General features: G+C 34.0%; 1 long non-coding RNA gene across 2 annotated transcripts; it reads left to right on the top strand.

The window, feature by feature from the left end:
• Positions 1 to 11,052: 11,052 nt before the first annotated feature.
• On the top strand, positions 11,053 to 19,026 carry LOC127639321 (uncharacterized). 2 transcript variants are annotated; one of them, XR_007969951.1, is made up of 3 exons: positions 11,053 to 11,142; positions 16,314 to 16,461; positions 18,420 to 19,026. It is a non-coding gene; the product is annotated as an uncharacterized LOC127639321 (long non-coding RNA). The 2 variants fall into 2 exon arrangements; XR_007969950.1 differs by lacking the exon at positions 11,053 to 11,142 and adding an exon at positions 12,601 to 12,692.
• Positions 19,027 to 19,053: the final 27 nt, after the last annotated feature.

Genomic DNA, 19,053 nt, shown 5'->3' with positions numbered 1-19,053 from the left:
AAATATAAAATATATTAACGGTTGTACTTTATTTTACATAACTGTTCTTCATTTACTTACCATATAACTGCAGTAATTACTAGGTACTAACCCTACACCTAACCCCAACCCTAACCTTAACCAGTATTAAGTACATGCAGTTACCTGATATTACTCAGTACTTTCTTGGGTAAGTACACTGTAAGTATACTGAAAGTACACGTACTGTAAAATAAACTGCAAACCAATTACTGTGAACTTGTATAGTGGTCAACACTTTTTGTACGGTTATCAAAATCAACCAGTATTTGTGTCTGTGAAATGTACAACTTCCACCAGTCTTTAGATGCGGCCACATTTACCATAGCACAGCGAAATTTAGCATGTGACTAAAAAACTACTTGTCAAGCACATTATGATGTACTTTATGCTCTGGAACAAAACTTGAACCCCCCGCAAAATTCCTCTAGTGAAATTCCTCACCACTGGAAGTCCATCAGTCCAAATTTCTGATTGTGTGGATTGCCATTGAGATGACTGTATTTCGGCAGTGGAATTTTGCCGGACAAAGGTAAATGTGACTGCGCCTTTTCTCTCACATCTGTTGTCACTGTCAGATTTCAATATCAGATTTCAATGTCAGCAAATTTGGCAATACATCTTGCAAAGGATGAATTTACATTAAGAACAATTCATCACCTTTGATTTTGCAAAGAAAAGTTTGGTCAGTTAAATACAGTAGTACTACTTTTCAAATGCACATACTGTTGAAACACGGTCTCATGAGAAGTATTAATCATAGTATGAGATGGCGAAATCGTAAGAAATCATACAAGTTGACTTGTACAAAAACATACTTTTACTCCCATAGAATAAAATAAATTAACCAACTAATTTTGTTATAAAGATTTTCCCAAGTTTAACCCCTAACCCAAACCCTAACCCTAAACCCTGATTTTCATAGGAATATCTCTTGTGTACTACGATTTCACCATCTGGTACAAATTATTATGAATTGTCTTCAGACTTTGTTGGATTGTTTTTTCTTCAAATACTTTTATTTTGGTACTTTTGTATTTTTTTTACTATATAGTACTATGTTGCCAGTTTATGTGGTAAATGCTGTGCTCTTAATAATGTTGACAGTATACAATAGAAGATAATAACCAAAAATTCACCAACTGGCAAATAGGTACTACTGTCTGTTTTGGATATGAACTTCTTAATAACTTAATTAAAAATGTAATAACTTGGGGGCATGGGTAGCTCAACATATAAAGATTATGACTACCACCCCTGGAGTAATGAGTTTGAATCCAGGGCATGCTGAGTGACTCCAGCCAGGTCTCCTAAGCAACCAAATTGGCCCGGTTGCTAGGGTGGGTAGAGTCACATGGGGTAACCTCCTCGTGGTCGATATAATGTGGTTCTCGCTCTCGGCGGGGCACGCGGTGAGATGTGCATGGATGCCACAGAGAATAGCATGAAGCCTCCACATGCACTACGTCTCTGCGGTAACACGCTCAACAAGCCACGTGATAAGATGAAGATTGACGTCTCAGATGCGGAGACAACTGAGATTTGTCCAGATTGAGGTGAGTCACTACACCACCATGAAGACTTAGAGCACATTGGGAATTGGGGATGCCAAATTAGGGAGAAAAGGGGAGAGGAAAAAAGAAAAAACTTCAACGTCAAACTTAATTTGATGAACTTCAACGTAGAGTTGAAGGGAAACTTAAGGGACATTTTAATGCTAAATGTTGCAGTAATTTTTTGAGAAGATCAAAAATTATATTATGTACTATACTTAACAGATGAACCATAATGCATACAACTTATATGATGTATAAGCAATACAAATAACTTTAAAGTTTATTAATGTGGGATAAGTCATAGTCTGGATTTATATGTGAATCAATTAATCATGGAATTAGGTGTACTAGTGTTAAACGAGCATGTGATTTTGAGTGTTTCGCCAAAAATGAATTCCCTTTTATAAAACTGTATTTATTTTCATGAAGTGTCTGATTCTGATTTCTTTTCTTTTTTCTTTCTTCTTCTTCTTTTTCTTTTTTGGAAATGTAATTTCCAGAGAAGGTATGGAAAGTGCTACACTGTACCTTGTCCAAATTTGTACTGAACAACTGTGTCTTTTTGACACAATATACAGTATAAACTGTATTCAGAATGAATCAGACACTGATTGATTGATTGTATTGTACCCTTTTTATCTGACAAAGATTAGCAGAAACATTTTATTGGAAAATATTTGAATGCTTGAGATAATGGTGGTCTTTTGTTTACATACATTTCAGATAATTTTTTTTGCAAGATATTAAGTTTAATGTTTAATAGATTAGATTATACTGTATAATGGAAAATACTTTATTATTAAAGTATTATGGAGAGTCTAGAATGGAGAATAGCCACTTTGGGAATAAAATGACAATTGTGCAATGACTGATATGGTTAAAAAAAATTCTTGATGTATTTTGAAGATGTTTAATGCTGCATCCGTTTCATGTGTAATTTCCCCACATGCTGCTTATTTAACTTGACATGTTAAAATTGAGTTTTCACTTCGTTTACTATGCATACATTTATTATCTCATTTTATGCGCAAGGACAATGATTTAGCTTTGCTCATTTTATTATTCTTGAAAGTTGCAGAATAACTTCAGTTAAAATTATTTGGTTTCTTTGCCTAGATTATATTGTAAAAAGAAAGCCTTTGTAGTACTGGGACAGATTTGTGTGAAGTAGCATAGATATACAAACCCAAAAATAAACAATGTGAAAAGAAATAATTATGTATGTCCCTTTTCTGTTTTAATTTGTTTGTTTGTTGTTGTTGTTGTTGTTGTTATCTTTACCTTTAGTTTGTGCACTATTTGTTTTTTGGGGTCACACTTTATATTAGGTGGCCTTAACTACTATGTACTAACTGGGACAGGGTGAAGGGCGGGGCCGGGTCGTGATTATACACACCCTGTCCCTTATCAGGCTAATTAAGCCTCCGAGAGGGATAAAGGCTGACTGCGGATGGTGCTGCGACAAGAGAGAGAGATAGTTTACGAGCAGCTGACCGTCATGTGTGTGTTTGTGTCTTTTTGTTTACATTTTTCTTTAAACTATTATTTATATTGTCAAGCCGGTTCGCGCCTCCTCCTTAATCAAATGATTAAGTACATAGTAGTTAAGACCATCTAATATAAATTGGAACCTTTTGTTATGTAGTTGCACTGCTTAAGTCCAGTTATGTTTGTTTATAACATTCTCACATCACCAAGAAGTCTTTCATGTAATCCTTCATATCTATACATTATATTTTGGAATCATATGAATATTTTATTGTTCAATAAAGCTTTCATCAATTACAAAATACAAAAATATACCAATAAATAACGATGCTGGAAACATGCAGACGAAGAGACGATGGTGAAGTGATGAACCCAAGTGCAGTTTAGTTCCAAACCTGACTACAAACGTGAACAAAACAAAATATAACCATGAAAAGCTTTGGCCTTGGCCTTGGGAATATACATGTAGACATTGGTGATATTTAGTAGTTTAAGCTAAAGTATTACGTTTTGCGGTGTGACATGCGGTACTCCATTTAATAACTCCATATAAAACTATTATTCTTATATGATTGTCATGAATGTAGCGTTTATGAGCTCATATTAATTTAGAGACGACATGGAATATTTAAAGACTTTTAACGGCAAAAAAGCATTTTTATTCATTAAATGTTTATTGAAATACAGGTCCTAGACATAAACTTTACCTTAAACGTTCAAATAAACATTCAACTGCACAGATAAATATTTGCCAAAATAGGCCCCCAAATAAAGATAATTCAATATATACAGTAATGATCTAAAGACTTCTAAATGTAATATTTATAATTGATATATTTCAAAACATTATTGTGAAAGACGAGTAAATCATTGATTAGACGATGCCAAAACTTGTCTTTAGTCATGAAAACATAATGAAAATCAAAAATGTCCTTATTTAATTAGTGACTTAGAAATACTGCAGAATCTGAAATATCTAGCATTCATTTTACATCATAATGTCTTTTATTTTTTATATTTTTATTATTGCTAAAAATCCTAAAACCTTAAAATTAGATTTGCAATCCCAGATGTCAAATGTGGGCTTTTTAACCCCAGCTATATACATGTGTGAATTTATCAAAGCTGGATTTCATGTAGAGTTTTAGCTAGAATTCATAAAAGTTATAACAAATTATGCTAATCCTGTTTCAGTCAATGTCATCAAATAAAATAACCTTTAAATCCACACTGAAACCATTTTCAGATCAGTGAAGTACACCTGTGAAGTATTTTCCTTGTATACATTCAGCTCAGCCTGTACGATCTGGATAAGGTTATTTCATGGTGGGTTTGTTTTGATATAATTACCATGACTAATTCAGATGGTCGCAATAAAAGAGGTCTATTTTCTCTTAATCTGATTAGGGCCACAGAGCCCGTCTGATCCTCTGAGCATTTTCAGATATTTGATTAAAGTGAGTGTTGATGTCTTATGCTAATCACCTGCCTCCTGCTCTTTCTACAATAAAAGCTGTTTCAGGTCTTTTCATTCAATTCCTGGATAGTTCAACTAAAATTGCAACTGATATTCTTTGCATAAAGAGTCATTCGATGAGTTTTGATAAGTGAGACAGGACTGTGTTGTGATTTAGATTTTCAAGCTAGTATTGAGTTATGCAGGGGCAGTAACGGTGGAAAGTTTGCAATTGCAATGACTTTTGCCACATGCATGACCCAAGATTCAAAAACAGGGAACTGACAGTTTCAAAAATGTCAAGCCACAAAATTTTTATCCTGTTTTCACTTCTTCTCTCTGGAGGGAAGGAAAGAGTGGTAATTTTGAAGAAATTTTCCATGTCCATATAGGAGCTGTAGTGTAAAGCTAAAGTGTGCCTCAAGAGTCACCACATAGAATTGCATAAACGTGACAAACAGGTTTCTCACCCTGAAATTCACGCCAGTAGTTGATAAGTTGGGCCCATAATATGGCAAGACGTTTTGACATTTCATCATGTACAGGATATGAATTATACTGTAGATATAATAAATGGATAATAATAATTAAAATGAAAATTCTTCATATCAGCAACAATTAGGCCTATTTCTAGTGAAAATAACGTTTGATATCAGAAGGTTTCCTCTAGTAAAAATTCTATTTCTTGCAACGTTACTCACAGAAATACCTAATCTTGATATCAAACATTTTATTTAAACTAGTAAAAGCCGTAATTGTTTATATCTGTATATTTGTATTGTTTATGCGTGGTCACTCATAGAATTTGACAATGATCTGTCATTCACTCCTGTTCAAAATGCAATTACAGATATCTATAATTATTATTATTATAATTTTTGCTACTTTAAATTGCAAACCCACATGTCAACTATGTAGTTCTTACTAGTAAAAATGCAAAAAAATGTGTATCTGTAAATGTAATTAAAGATGTTTTTATATTTTCATAGTAGTTACAATAACTTTACAAATTTTAAATCTAATTACTAGTTGTAATTAGATTTACTAGTAATATCTTTAATTGCATTGTTGAGATCAGAAAGGACATTTGCAATAGCAACAGTGAAATTATCGATATTGAAAATGATCCATTTAACTTGTAAGAAGTACAGATATCTGTAATTGTGTTTTGAAACGTGAATGACAGATGGTTCTGAAAATCTAATTGTAAAAAAGCAGATAAAGGTTGCCTTTCACTAGTTGAAAATACATTTTTGATATCAAGAATGGGTATTCCCACAAGTATACACTTTTTTATTGAAAAACCTATTTACTGATATCAAAAACTAGCATTTTCGCTAGTAGTAATTCCATTGCTAATATCAAGTGAAAATGTCATTAAAGATTGTGGTGATGTGGGCGTGGCCGAGTGACGTCTGTGGAGAGCGAGGACAGGAGAGGAAGAGTGGTAAGGATTGACACCTGTGGGAAATCACCTCTAACAGCTGTTTTGTGTTGCAGTGAGAGCTGGAGGGGGCTGAAAAGGGCAGTCCATACCATCAGAGGAGAGAGAGAGAGAGAGAGAGAGAGAGAGATGCACACAGCACTGTTTACGTCTGTGCATTTACGTTGTGCTGAAAAACAAACCTTTTGATGTTAGGCTGAAAAGTGTGTAAAATAAAGAATTTACATTGGACATTTACCCGCCCATCGCAGATCTGTCACATAGATATACTGTACATATATCATACCCTGCACATGATTAAATGTGGAAAAGTCTTGCCATACCCTAAATCAAACAGAACAATGTTTTGAAAGCCTCACATAGTCACACTCTGCAGGAAGTCAACCTAACAATTGATTAGTTATAGTGAACTCTGCATATTTAACAGGGATATGAATATTTTAACATTAAAATCAAATTGCGCATATGATCTCTGAAAAGGAGACCACTGAAAGTTGAGAAGCGGGAAGAGGGTAGCAATCACCGAAAAGCAGAACTGAATTTGAGAAGTATTTATTTGCGTCTTTTAAATTTTGTGGCTGTTGTCATAAATTGTACATCTCTTCCACTCTCTGCTGTCAGTAATATGTTATACACTGAGGGTTTGGTGTCTTCAGAAGAGGGAATCCCACAGTGAGTTTTGTGTGAGGGCCTGCAGTCTCCTCCTCTGCATTGCAGTGCCAGGCTTCCCCAGCACTCCCCCTCCTCTTACATGGGCATCTCCCCTGCATTGTGTGTGTCTCTCTGTGTGTGTGTGTGTGTGTGTGTGTGTGTGTGTCTACATACACTTCAAGCAGCACCATACTGCCCCTCACAGAGATGAAATGACACTGCACTTCAGAGTAATCTAAAGAAACCTGTCAAGAACATGTTCAGGTTATATTTGACCCCAAACCCACAAGATTATTTATTATATTTTACTTAAATAAATCAATGACTCTATGTGTGCCTTTGCTTAAAAAACTGTTGGTAACTTGCTCTGAGTGATTGTTCATGACTCATGAATGTATTTTCACACTGTAGATTCAAACGAACCAGTTCACAAGAGTCATTTGTTAAGGAATCAGACTTCAATGGTTGTGCTGTATTTTTCACAGTGTAGATTCAAAAGAACCTGTTCATAAGAGACATTCATTCAGGAATCGCATTAAACTAGTCGTGCTGTATGTTTCACACTGTAGATTCAAAAGAACTAGTTCATAAGAGTGATTCGTTCAGGAATCAGACTACAATGATAGTGCTGTGTGTTTCACACTGTAGATTCAAAAGAACCAGTTCATAAGAATCATTTGTTCAGTAATCAGATTACAATGATAGTGCTGTGTGTTTCACACTGTAGATTCAAAAGAACCAGTTCATAAGAGTCATTCGTTCAGGAATCGGATTACACTGGTCGTGCTTTATATTTCATGCGATAGATTCAAAAGAACCGGTTCACAAGAGTCATCTGTTAATGAATCAGACTACAATGGTCGTGCTGTGTGTTTCATGCTTTAGATTCAAAAGAACCAGTTCATAAGAGTCATTTGTTCAGGAATCAGACTTCAACTGGTCAAGCTGTATTTCACACTGTAGATTCAAAAGAACTGGCTCATAAGAGTCATTCGATCAGGAATCGGATGACATTTACTGTTATGAAAATCATACAAGCTGGGTTTCCATCCAATTTTTATTGTATTAAAACTATTGGATGGAAACACTAAGATGCAAATAGAATCTCTAAGAAGCGCATTAAAAATTAAACGCTCGCATGAGGTGGAAAAATGTGTTATGCAATAAGAAGAAATGTGCATAAACTATGATGGTAACACATTTAATGAATAACTCCATATTGAATTAATGAGAAATACAATATTTGCAAAGAAAAAGTAATGTGACTAAATAACTTGTTCTTAACTGGACTAACCGGCTGACCAATCATTGCATCTGAAATGTTGCTCTGGGTGTCCTGAAAATCCAATGCCTGCAAAGAGTTTGCTGTGAAAAATAAGTAAACAATCTTGAACTGTGCCGAAGAACCGGTTTAGTGACACTTTTAAAAAATATCTTAAAGATCTGCAAGGCAAATTTATAAGGATGAAGGAACACACACACACACACATTGTGCTCCCAGACACGAGACAAGTTATTTACAGTGTTTTGTCTCGAGTCTCAGTGGCTAAAATTTCCCTGGATTCGTTTGAACACATGAGATGGGAACGCGGTTTTATTCGCACATTGTTTTTGTGCTTTTATCGAATGATGGGCCTGCAAGGAGACTTGTAAAACATAGAGAAACAGAACAGAATTCTTCCTAAACCTTTCACTTATAATTAAATAAAAAAATAAATCAAACATACAATATAGAGTGGTCAGTGATACAGGGAATAAAGGATGCTAGAAAGAGCTGAACGTGTTAAAAAATAATGTGTCAGGGTTATTTTATGAAAGTAATCTTACAGTCACTGAACAGTATAACCTGGTATAACCTCATACTGCTTGAATGTAGTACAAAAAGGCATATAATATACAGTACGCAATAATGTTCAAATGAAACAATATTGATGAAGTTAATGTTTAATAAACTTGAGAATTTAAGAGTACAATATCAGTGTTTATTACACTCTTTATTACATTCTGATTGGTCAGTGGCGCCATCCAGTGGTCAGATGTTGCTCAGTAACAACCGCACATCCGGGATTTAGATGTATCAAACCTCTCATCCGGGTTCTGTGAGCCGTCTCTCCTGCTTCTCAGATCAATGTGTATGGTAATACAAAAATGTAAACTCAAATCAATGTTTCAAGTGCATTTATTTATTTATTTGACAAGTAGTCTTGTATTTGGCTGAATATTGAGGAGTCAGATGGTCATTTTCACAAAGTAAACACCAACAGAACTCCAATGAGGTTGATTTCAGCTGTTCAGTGATTTCTTTCTCAAATTACATAATTTCAACACAAATCAATATTTTATGTCCATGTATTTATTTATTTATTTGGTTAGTAGCCATATAATAAGTGGGATAATGTAGTCTGTTGGTTGTTATTGCAAAATAAACCCTTTCAGGTTGATACAAGATCTCTTCTTCGGGTCAGGAACTTGATCAACCTGTCAGGACTTTATTGTGCGATATCAACCGACTGTACATTATCCATTAAATGTCTGTTATATTAAATATACACTTGTGACATTTAACAAATATTTTATAACATAATTATAAGAACATCTAATAAAAATAATTTATAACAATTGTTAAATGTAATTAAAGGCATGATACATGAAAGGGTGGGGATCTTAAATCAACCCCTACACTACTAATTATTTTGTATTATGGTAATGAGAATTATGGAGATAAATATGCTTAACTGTCATGGCAATAATTAATATTCCTGAAAAAAATAGGCTTAATAATGTATTTTTTATTTTTTAAAGATTTTTGTGAGATTCACCCTTAAAGGCATAGTTCACCTAAAAATGAAAACTCTTTCATCATTTCCTCACCCTCATGCCATTCCAGATGTGTATAACTTTATTTCTTCAGCAGAACACAAACAAAGATTTGTAGTAGAATATTTCAGCTCTGTTGGTCCATACAATGCAAATTAATGGTGATCAGAACTTCCAAAAATCACATAAAGGAAACATAAAAGTAATCCATGTTTTAATCCATGTCTTCATAATCAATATAATAGGTGTGGGGTAGAAACAGAATTCAAGTCCCTTTATTACTCTAAATCTCCACTTTCACTTTTACATCTGAAAGTCACATGTTGAGCATGTTTAGTTTCACTTTCATATCTTAAAGTGAAAATGAAAGATGGAAAAGTAGTCTGGTCACCATTCACATGCATTGTTTGGGCCAACAGAGCAGAAATATTCCACAAATCTTTGTTTGTGTTCAGCAGAAGAAAGAAAGTCATACATATCTGGGATGGCATGAGGGTGAGTAAATGAACCTTTAAAGAACTTCTAGATTTCAATGGTTTTTTTGGTAACTTTGGAGATTTGCTCCTATTTTCAAAAAAAATTATGTATAGTTATTAATGTGATATTTTGGAGATATAAAAGGACATGATGTATTATTTAAATCTATAAAAAATGTGCAAAGTGAAGCTGTGGTCTAGTAGTGGTCCAGACATGTTGAGCAGTGACGCTTTTTTGGGAGACGCAGGTTCAAATCTGGCCAACGTTATTGCCAGTTTTCTCTCTCCCCATGATTTCCAGTTCTTTTTCTACAATACCGTCAATATATACAGTATATATATTTATTTATTTTTTATGTAAAAAGTACTTTTATCATTTAGGGGCCCAAGCTATGCATTTTATGAATAAACAAATAAAGTGGCCCGAAAGAATTTGGACACTTCTGCCAAATGAAAACTCTGCTGTTATTTACTCCCTCCAGTGTGAAACACAAAAAGTTAATTTGCTTACTTTATCATTAAAATTAAATTAGTTTCAAAAACTAATTTAAAATGTAAAAAAAATAGTTGGCAGTATACAGGGAATTTTGTGCAGTATTCTGTAAGTAGTGAGATAATATTTCATTTAGAACACAGCTGCAGTCTTCATTTAGAAAACGATATCTTTTGTTTTATCATTTTCAACCTAACAAACTTTTTTGTCAAATGTTTTGCTTGAAAAATGTGATTGTGAAATCTTTTGTTGTCTAATGCAATGACATTCAGACATTTCAAATTGTGACTAAAGTGTCCAAATACCTTTTGGGGCCACTGTATTTGAACCCTTGGGACCTGTAAAATTAAATTGGAGTTTATTTTTCACATGTGAAACAGAGGATGGTAGTTTGGCTGACCTCTCTTGACATTCTCTCTCATTTTATATCGGTGAGGCGTTGGCTGTCATGGAAACAGCTTCGGCGAGTGCTCCGATTGGTGGAGAGCAGGGGATCATCCGTTGTTGCTCACTGAGAGAAGTGCTGAGTGGACCCTCCTGTTCAAGCACTCCCCACCCCTCCCCTCCCCTCCCCCCTCCTGCTCTGCCACATGGAGTTGATGCTTCTTCTATTGTCCAACAGATTTGTTTTTTTTCCATCCTGGTTGAACTTTCTAGTGTGACACTAATAAGTCCATTAACATCATATATGTGGCTTAGCAGGGTGCAGGGGGCATATCCTGACAAATGTGTGGAGTCAATTGGTAAGATACCCTTTCTGTTTTTCATACGAGTGCATATTAAATAATTTTAAAGTATGAAGCTGATGACCAAGATAAACTGGGCTGATGTTTTATGCTTAGACAGATCTTTGCATATGTTGCTTATTTATAAAAGTTTGTTGTTGAGATCTGAAATGAAGAAATTAGTTATGTTCAGTTTTATTGACATTTTATTATATTGTGTTCAATGAATTTCATTTAAGATTGTTGTAATATACTGTAGCGGTTTATAGTCCTATAAGTGTTTTGAATATTGTCTAGGATTTTTCTTTTCTAAGTTAATTTACGTTGACTGAATTTAGTCTTCAAAATTAATTCATAACTGAAATGATGATGTTGGCCTACAGTAAAATCATTATTACTGTTTTTGGGCCTACTATTGGTTGGTAGACACTTTGGCAGAAAAAACTAACAAAAAAAAACCACTTTTAACAGTATAATGTGGTTAACTGATCTCTCAGCTGAAGTCGCTCTGTTTTGATGGTATAAGAGGGTTTTTTTTGGGGCACAGCTGGTCAGGCTAGGAGACCTTCTAGCCGACCAGCTAAACACCAGGCTAGGAGAACAAGTAGACCAGCCAGGACCAGAAAATCACTTTAGGCTTGTTAAATCTTTTTTATACAGCAACATTTTTCTTTTTAAACAGATATCCAGTGTAGATATGCAGCTTGGGCCTCTTGGTAGTCCTAAACTGATAAAGTTATCAAAAATTAAATAACGGTAGAAAAGAAGCTCATTCTAAAGTTTAAAAAACTCTAGAAAAGAAAATTAAAAAAATGTTTTTTTGGATATCCAAGAAAAAGTGGATATACTTGGATATGACAATTGTACAGTTAATACTGTATGTGTGTGGGTAACAACAAAAAGCTCTTCGTCCTGGAGCTGAAGAAATATGTGAAAGGATGATAAAGTAATACTTGGCAACAAAGGTCACAAGAAGTTCAACTATACCGCTTCATACTTCCCAACTGTGGATTACCATACTTTTGGGGCATCTTGGTGATAGTGAAGCTGCTAATTTGGCATAATAGGACATATTAGCAAAAACTAAAAGCAAAAATACCAAAATTAATGTATCTAAAAATTTGTACAAACATCATCGAGATTCCTCAAGGAGAAATACTGTCCTAATATCAGTTCCAGCTCCTGAAGGGTGGAATTAGATGAAGAAAACAAGCGGAAAACAAGGTCGTGAAACAAACAATGTTGCTGTTGCCACATTTAACATCAAGCCCCACTGGGGGACACAACAATGGCTTCAGTAAGACCGTAATGCATCTAAACATTGCTAGATCTCTCTCTGGCCTATTGGCTCATGCTCAACCAGCAAAAGTTGAAACAATTGAAGTTTTTTATTTTCCAATGAGCTCAGCAGTCAGACATACTAACAGTCGGACTTGTATATAAAAGCTTGGGTGCTTATACTGTCAGCTATTACCCCAGAATGTGACTGATTGATGTGTGAACGTGCTGGTATTCAGGAATCTAGAATTGTTGCTATGGTGCTTCGGTGAGGAGTGTTACTGGTTGAGGTACTGTTCTGATGTTCTCAGTAGAATTTTTGGTGCCTGTATCCATAGAAATTGTGTGCAGAGACATGGACGAAGTCTGATTTTGTCTGTTCTGAAGAGATAAGGTTCATTTTGCAGAAATCGTAGCTCATAGTCTTGTGTAGAAATGCAGGAATATGCAGACCCAGATGAAAACTAAAGACATTTCCGCTTTTTCCACACTGTTTTGTGCAAAATCTTTGGAATGGATTTGATTATGGAGCTATACTGCTTTCAAGAACGTCAGGGCCGTCTTAGTTCAGGATAGAATATTTCCCATACCTTTTTTCTATTGTGGTTTCATCAAATCCTGATAGATGTATACTTTCCCTCCAGGATTCACAGGTAATGTATCTAACCTGAAATTCTGCTAACAAAGGAATGTTCCGGGTTCATTACAAGTTAAGCTCAATTGACAGCATTTGTGGCATAATGATGATTACCACAAAAATGAATTTCAACTCGTTCCTCTTTTTCTTAAAAAAAGCAAATTCGAGGTTACAGTGAGGCACTTACAATGGAAGTGAATGGGGTCATTTTGTGGAGGATTTAAAGGCAGAAATGTGAAGCTTATAATTTTATAAAAGCAATTACATTAATTCTTCTTTTAAAACGTATGTATTATTTCAGCTGTAAAGTTGATTAAATCGCCATTTTTACAGTAATTTTATGGTTTTAGGGTTTGTTGACATTACATTGTCATGGCAGTTGTGTAAAGTTGTAAAATTGCCTACAACTTACACAGATGCAGTTAGTAAGTGATTTTATCACACTAAAATAATTTGTACACACGTATCCTTTACGTCTTGTGGTTATACTTTTGAAACAGTGAGTATTTAAACATTCAAAAACTGGCCTCCATTCATTTCCATTGTAAGTGTCTCACTTTTTTTTTTAAAGGAGCAACGAGTTGAATTCAATTTTTGTGGTGATCAACATTATGCCACAAATGCTGTTGATTGAGCTTAACTTTATTAAACCCGGAATATTCCTTTAAACACGTTTTTTAGAAAATGAAGTTGAAATAACAAAGAGTGATGCTTCATCTGAAGCATATTGACCACCTCTGAGCTCACGTTCGTTCTGCCTTTAGAGGTTTATAAGTTATCGTACAAAATAAATTAGCTTATGAAGAAAATGAATGGGAGTTTTACCTCCGGAACAAACTGTTACGGTCTATTGGTAGCTAAGACAAATATTAAATTCACCAAACAATTTCATAAACCATGCAAGCAGGCAAGGTATAGAACATTTGAATTCCTTGGAATAATGAGGAAGTTAGAGTCTATGTGGGCTAGCTTACCATGTTACAAGGTCAACAGTATGTGATCTTTTATGAAGTCTGGCTATGGAGTTTCCAAATGTTTTTAATTGAAGTGTAGTTTACATGAAATACGGTGTGAAATACTGTACTATACTCAATGTAAAACTATTTTAAACAGCATTTTGCTAATCCCTTAATAAACATTATACAGACAGCTTTTATGAGTGCATATTAAATGAGACTAAATGGAATAGTACTATTAACATCCATTTGTCAAACCACATGACCATTTAAAATGAACTAGTTAAGGCAAAAAGTGATTGAAAATGGTGAAAAATGAAAAACTTGATGAGGACCTAATATATACCCTTTCCTCTATACATTTTCATCCATTCTAACGTCAATCAACAATCTTGATGATGAAAAAATTAAGTTCATGGACGCCTTATGTGTAAATGACCCAAAATACTTGAATATGCCTACTATTAATGTATAAGTGTAAATTTGGGAAACAAAGGAAATAAATGTGTAAAGCATTGTATAGGCAATTCAATTCTGCCAAATCATTTAAATTAATTGCTTTAATAAACAAAATGTTGCAAATGTTCTGAGTAGATCAGAGCATCAATAATCTGATCTTCATCATGTTCAGTGTCTCAGGCTGTATTGCATTGTGTGTAGTCTGACATAGACGAAACACATTACTGTTGTTAAACAGGAGCAAATATGCACAGCTGGAATCTGCATCACCCATTCTCTGCCAAATGAAAATAAATATCCAGCTGCTAGACAGTATGAAGTGGGGCAGCCCGTGTCTTGACCACGATTTGGAATATGAGATAAAATATGTGCATTCAATGATGTAAATGTACCCATCCATTCTTCATACTGAACTGTACAGATGTCATTCTGAAAACAATACAGTTCAAACATAAAATGTTAAACACTCAATCAATCAAATATATTTATGTATATATATTGGCATTGTGGCATTATTTTATTGAAAATAGTGAAAGTGCCTTTCCCCCCAAATTCTAATTAGTGTAATGGAAAATACTGTAATACAGTAATGAAACTCACCCTGTCTCGACACAATTATATTTATTCAAATCAGCATAAATTCGATTCAGGACAACAAACACTACCGTGATGTACAGTATACTTGCAGTTGTACTTTACAAATGTACTGTACATATTTTATATTACCGTATAATAAATTAAATACTAGATAAGAAAGAGATTTTTTTTCCATTCCAGTAACTCGTCATGACAATATCTCCTCAAAATCTCTTTTACTACCAAATAATATTATGATCTATAAATACTTTACTATTTAAACAACATATCAATATTGTTTGACATTACAGTAATGTAAATTGACCCAAATGTTAATTTGGGTGGAAAATATGCTAGATTTTGATGAGAAATTCGAAAGATTTAAATTTTAATTGATTTTTTCAGAGAAAAACTTCTCTTTTGATTTTAGGGTGAATATGACCTGAACATTTCTTGACAGTTTTTGCAAGATCTTGCTTCCACAAATAAACTAGAAATATGACTTTTTATCCAATCACATTTATTAAAATCAAAATAAATGTAATTCAGTACAACAAACACTTAAAATGTATACTTAAAATTGTATTTTACAAGCTTAGCATACAATTTATTCATACAAGTATTATTTTACACTACTATAATGATAAGAGATTTTTTTCTTATTATTAATTATTAATTTTTCTTTTGCATTACCATAATGAAAAATTGGGTGGAATATATACTTAATTTTATAGAATATAATGCAAATGTCTAATGATTGTAAAACAAGGCTTAGTTTATTTCAAAAATCACCTTTTATTAAAAAACTATCTTTATGGGAATAAAAAAAGAATAATCCCAAATGTCTGTAGTGTGCTTCAGTGCTTTTCAATAACATACTGTAGTAAGTTTAAGAGTTCTCAAATCCATCTGAACTTTCTGTTGTGAAAAAGACATGAAAGGAAACGTCACAACCCCAGTTTCTACAACTAAAATAAACATAATTTGTTAGTATAAAATTGATCAAGTGCTTGGCAATACTTTATTGTTGTAAACATACCAACTCAGGTAAAATACTCTGGGGAAAACTATTAATTTGACATTAGTCTCTAGAACATTAAACCAATTTGGACTTATGATGCTCCATTTGAGGCAGTAAAATAAATAAAAATGCATTGAATTTTAAAGAAAGAATGAATAATGATTTGGGTACAACCACAGATATGTTTTAGATTACAGCATCAATAACCATTAGGCGTAAGTGACGAAAACACATTGGACTCATGGTTTCTGGTGCGTTCCAGGTTTCCCAAGGGGACGCTACTGAGAAGCTGGCTCACCAAGTCCCGACCCAGACTGCTGCTACTCATCGCCGGCTTGAAGAGACCGCAGGTCACCCTCATGCGGAGGAAAAGGATGAAACGCACAAAAGTAGCAAAGGCCACCTAAGCGGTAAATATGGTTATTGTCAGAGTGAGCTCTCAAACTGCACATCCATCAAATCTTCTTCTGTCTTTGTCTAATAATGCCCATGACACAGTAGCTCAAATTTACAGCAAGATATTGTTGTTAAATTAACTGGATTTTGATTGTATTGTGCATCATGAAATTGTAATGAAGTGGGTATGAAATCCATGAAATGCATATGCTGTTGGTATAAACAGATTGCTTGACTTGACAGGGGAATATGAGGGCATAAGTTGACACTCAAAACTGTGATTGAAAAACTTTTGATGACTAATTATTAAATCTGTTGAACCATTTTTTTACAGCTGTGCACCAGGCACTTTCCTCGAATAAGGTCTCAATTTTTTATGTCCCATAACTTCTTTTAAAATATTAGAGGCACCTTTTTTTGAGAATTATTAGATTTGATTTACTATTAATTAACATAAAAGTAACCTTTCATGAAAACTAGCTAGTTGTAAAGATTTTAAATGTTTATATAATATGATCATTTAGGCCATCCCCACCTCTTGACATTTTTGACTATATCCAACCATGGAAATCACAACAACAATGTAATTATAATCTGTTGAATTGATATTCAATTGATTGTAGTGAAAACCTTGTTATCTACATTTTATTAATCAAAAGCAGAATGTTAGCTACATCCCACATTTGGCACGCATGCTTTTCCCCATATTTGTACCAGCATATTTCGTATAAGATGGAAAAGTCATGAAGTATCTTACAAAGTCTAAGAACAACTCATAATAATTTGTACGAGATGGTTTAATCGTAAGATATCTCGTAATCATTTGTACGAGATGACGAAAACATAAGATATCGTAGAGTCTCATGAAAACTCATAATTTTTACGAGATGGTTTAATCGTAAGATATCTCGTAATCATTTGTACGAGATGACGAAAACATAAGATATCGTAGAGTCTCATGAAAACTCATAATTTGTACGAGATGGTTTAATCGTAAGATATCCCGTAATCATTTGTACGAGATGACGAAATCATAAGATATCGTACAGTCTCATGAAAACTCATAATAATAAGTACGAGATGGCAAAATTGCAATATATCATACAAAGTCTCATAGTAAATCATAAAATGTTTTATGAGACGGCAAAGTCAAAGGATATCGTACGGAGTCATGACAACTCGTAATAATTTGTACGAGATGACAAAATCATAAAATATCGTACAAAGTCTCTTGAAAACTCGTAATAATTTGAATGAGGTTGCAGATTCCTCTGATGTCATACAGAGACTCGTGAAAACTCAATTCATACGAGATGGCAAAATCGTAAGAAATCATACAGTCTCATGGCAATTTGTAGTAGTTCGTACGAGATGGCGAAATCAAAAGATATCATACAAGGTCTCTGACAACTTGTAATAATTTGCACGAGATGAAGAAATCTTAAAATACCATGAAGTCTCATGACAACTAATCAGGAGATTATAATGTAATCATTTGTACGAGATGGCAAAACCTTAACATATCTCATGAAGTCTCAGGACAAAATCAGAAGATATTGTATGATATCTTGAGAGTACATATTATTACGAGTTGTCATGTGACTATGTTGGACATACTGTATATTAGTCTTTTATATTGCAAACTTAAATATGGAATGATTAACAATTTGTTCACTGATGCTTCCTTTATTAAACTAAAGTGTTGTATAGGTGAATTTGATGACTACATTTTATTGATTTAAAAATTCTGTTTGTTGATTAGTTGGTCTGGAAATTAAAAATGGGTATAAAAGTTGTACTGCATCATTGTCTCAACAAATTGTAATGTCATACTAATTCGTATGAGATTCCAAAATTGCAAGATAGTCAATTACAACTTCTCATGACATCGGGTTGAGATAATATCATTCTTTTTTCTCAATTGCTTAACCTGTTGATGCTAATGCCTCACATGCATTAACTTCTGTTGCAGAACCTGCAGTCGAATGCCGCATTTCACCTAAGTCACTGACACAGAGAAAGAGCCCACGTGTTGAAGAGATGGAAGCAAATCAAGACATAGAGAAACCACATTACCCATATCACCCAAACTTACAAACTAAACACCCAAGCGAATCCAGAAGGGGTTCAGAGTGTGCTGTGAACATGAGCTATCTCCCACAAAGATCCAGACCCCCTGACTAAAATCTGGAGCATTACATTGATGTTTGTTCATCCTTCTCTCAAATACACATCTGTCATGCTTCATTATACTACACTGCGAGTCACAGTACATGATTGCTATCATTACTCTTTTAAGTGCCTTTGGTTGACAGTGGTTTTACTGTGTTCTGTGGTCAGGATTTCAGGGATTTTTATTTTTGATGCCAAATGATGTGTGAGTGGAAAAAGAAAAAGAAAAAAGATGTATAGATATCATAAGCTCTTAACTAGCACACCAGCAGGTTTTACATACTGTTGATCCGGTCAGACCGACCTTTACTTTGTCATTAAGAGTAAAACAATTCTTGTAAATGTCAATATACAATTAAAACAACCTTCACTAATATTTTATATCACACTACAAACATACATTTCTTGACCCCTTTAAAATGTAACCAACATTT

This window comes from Xyrauchen texanus, chromosome 48, assembly GCF_025860055.1.
Source record: "Xyrauchen texanus isolate HMW12.3.18 chromosome 48, RBS_HiC_50CHRs, whole genome shotgun sequence".
Lineage (NCBI taxonomy): Eukaryota > Metazoa > Chordata > Actinopteri > Cypriniformes > Catostomidae > Xyrauchen > Xyrauchen texanus.
The sequence above is the reverse complement of the archived record's forward strand: the minus strand, read 5'-3'. Positions and strand labels throughout refer to the sequence as shown.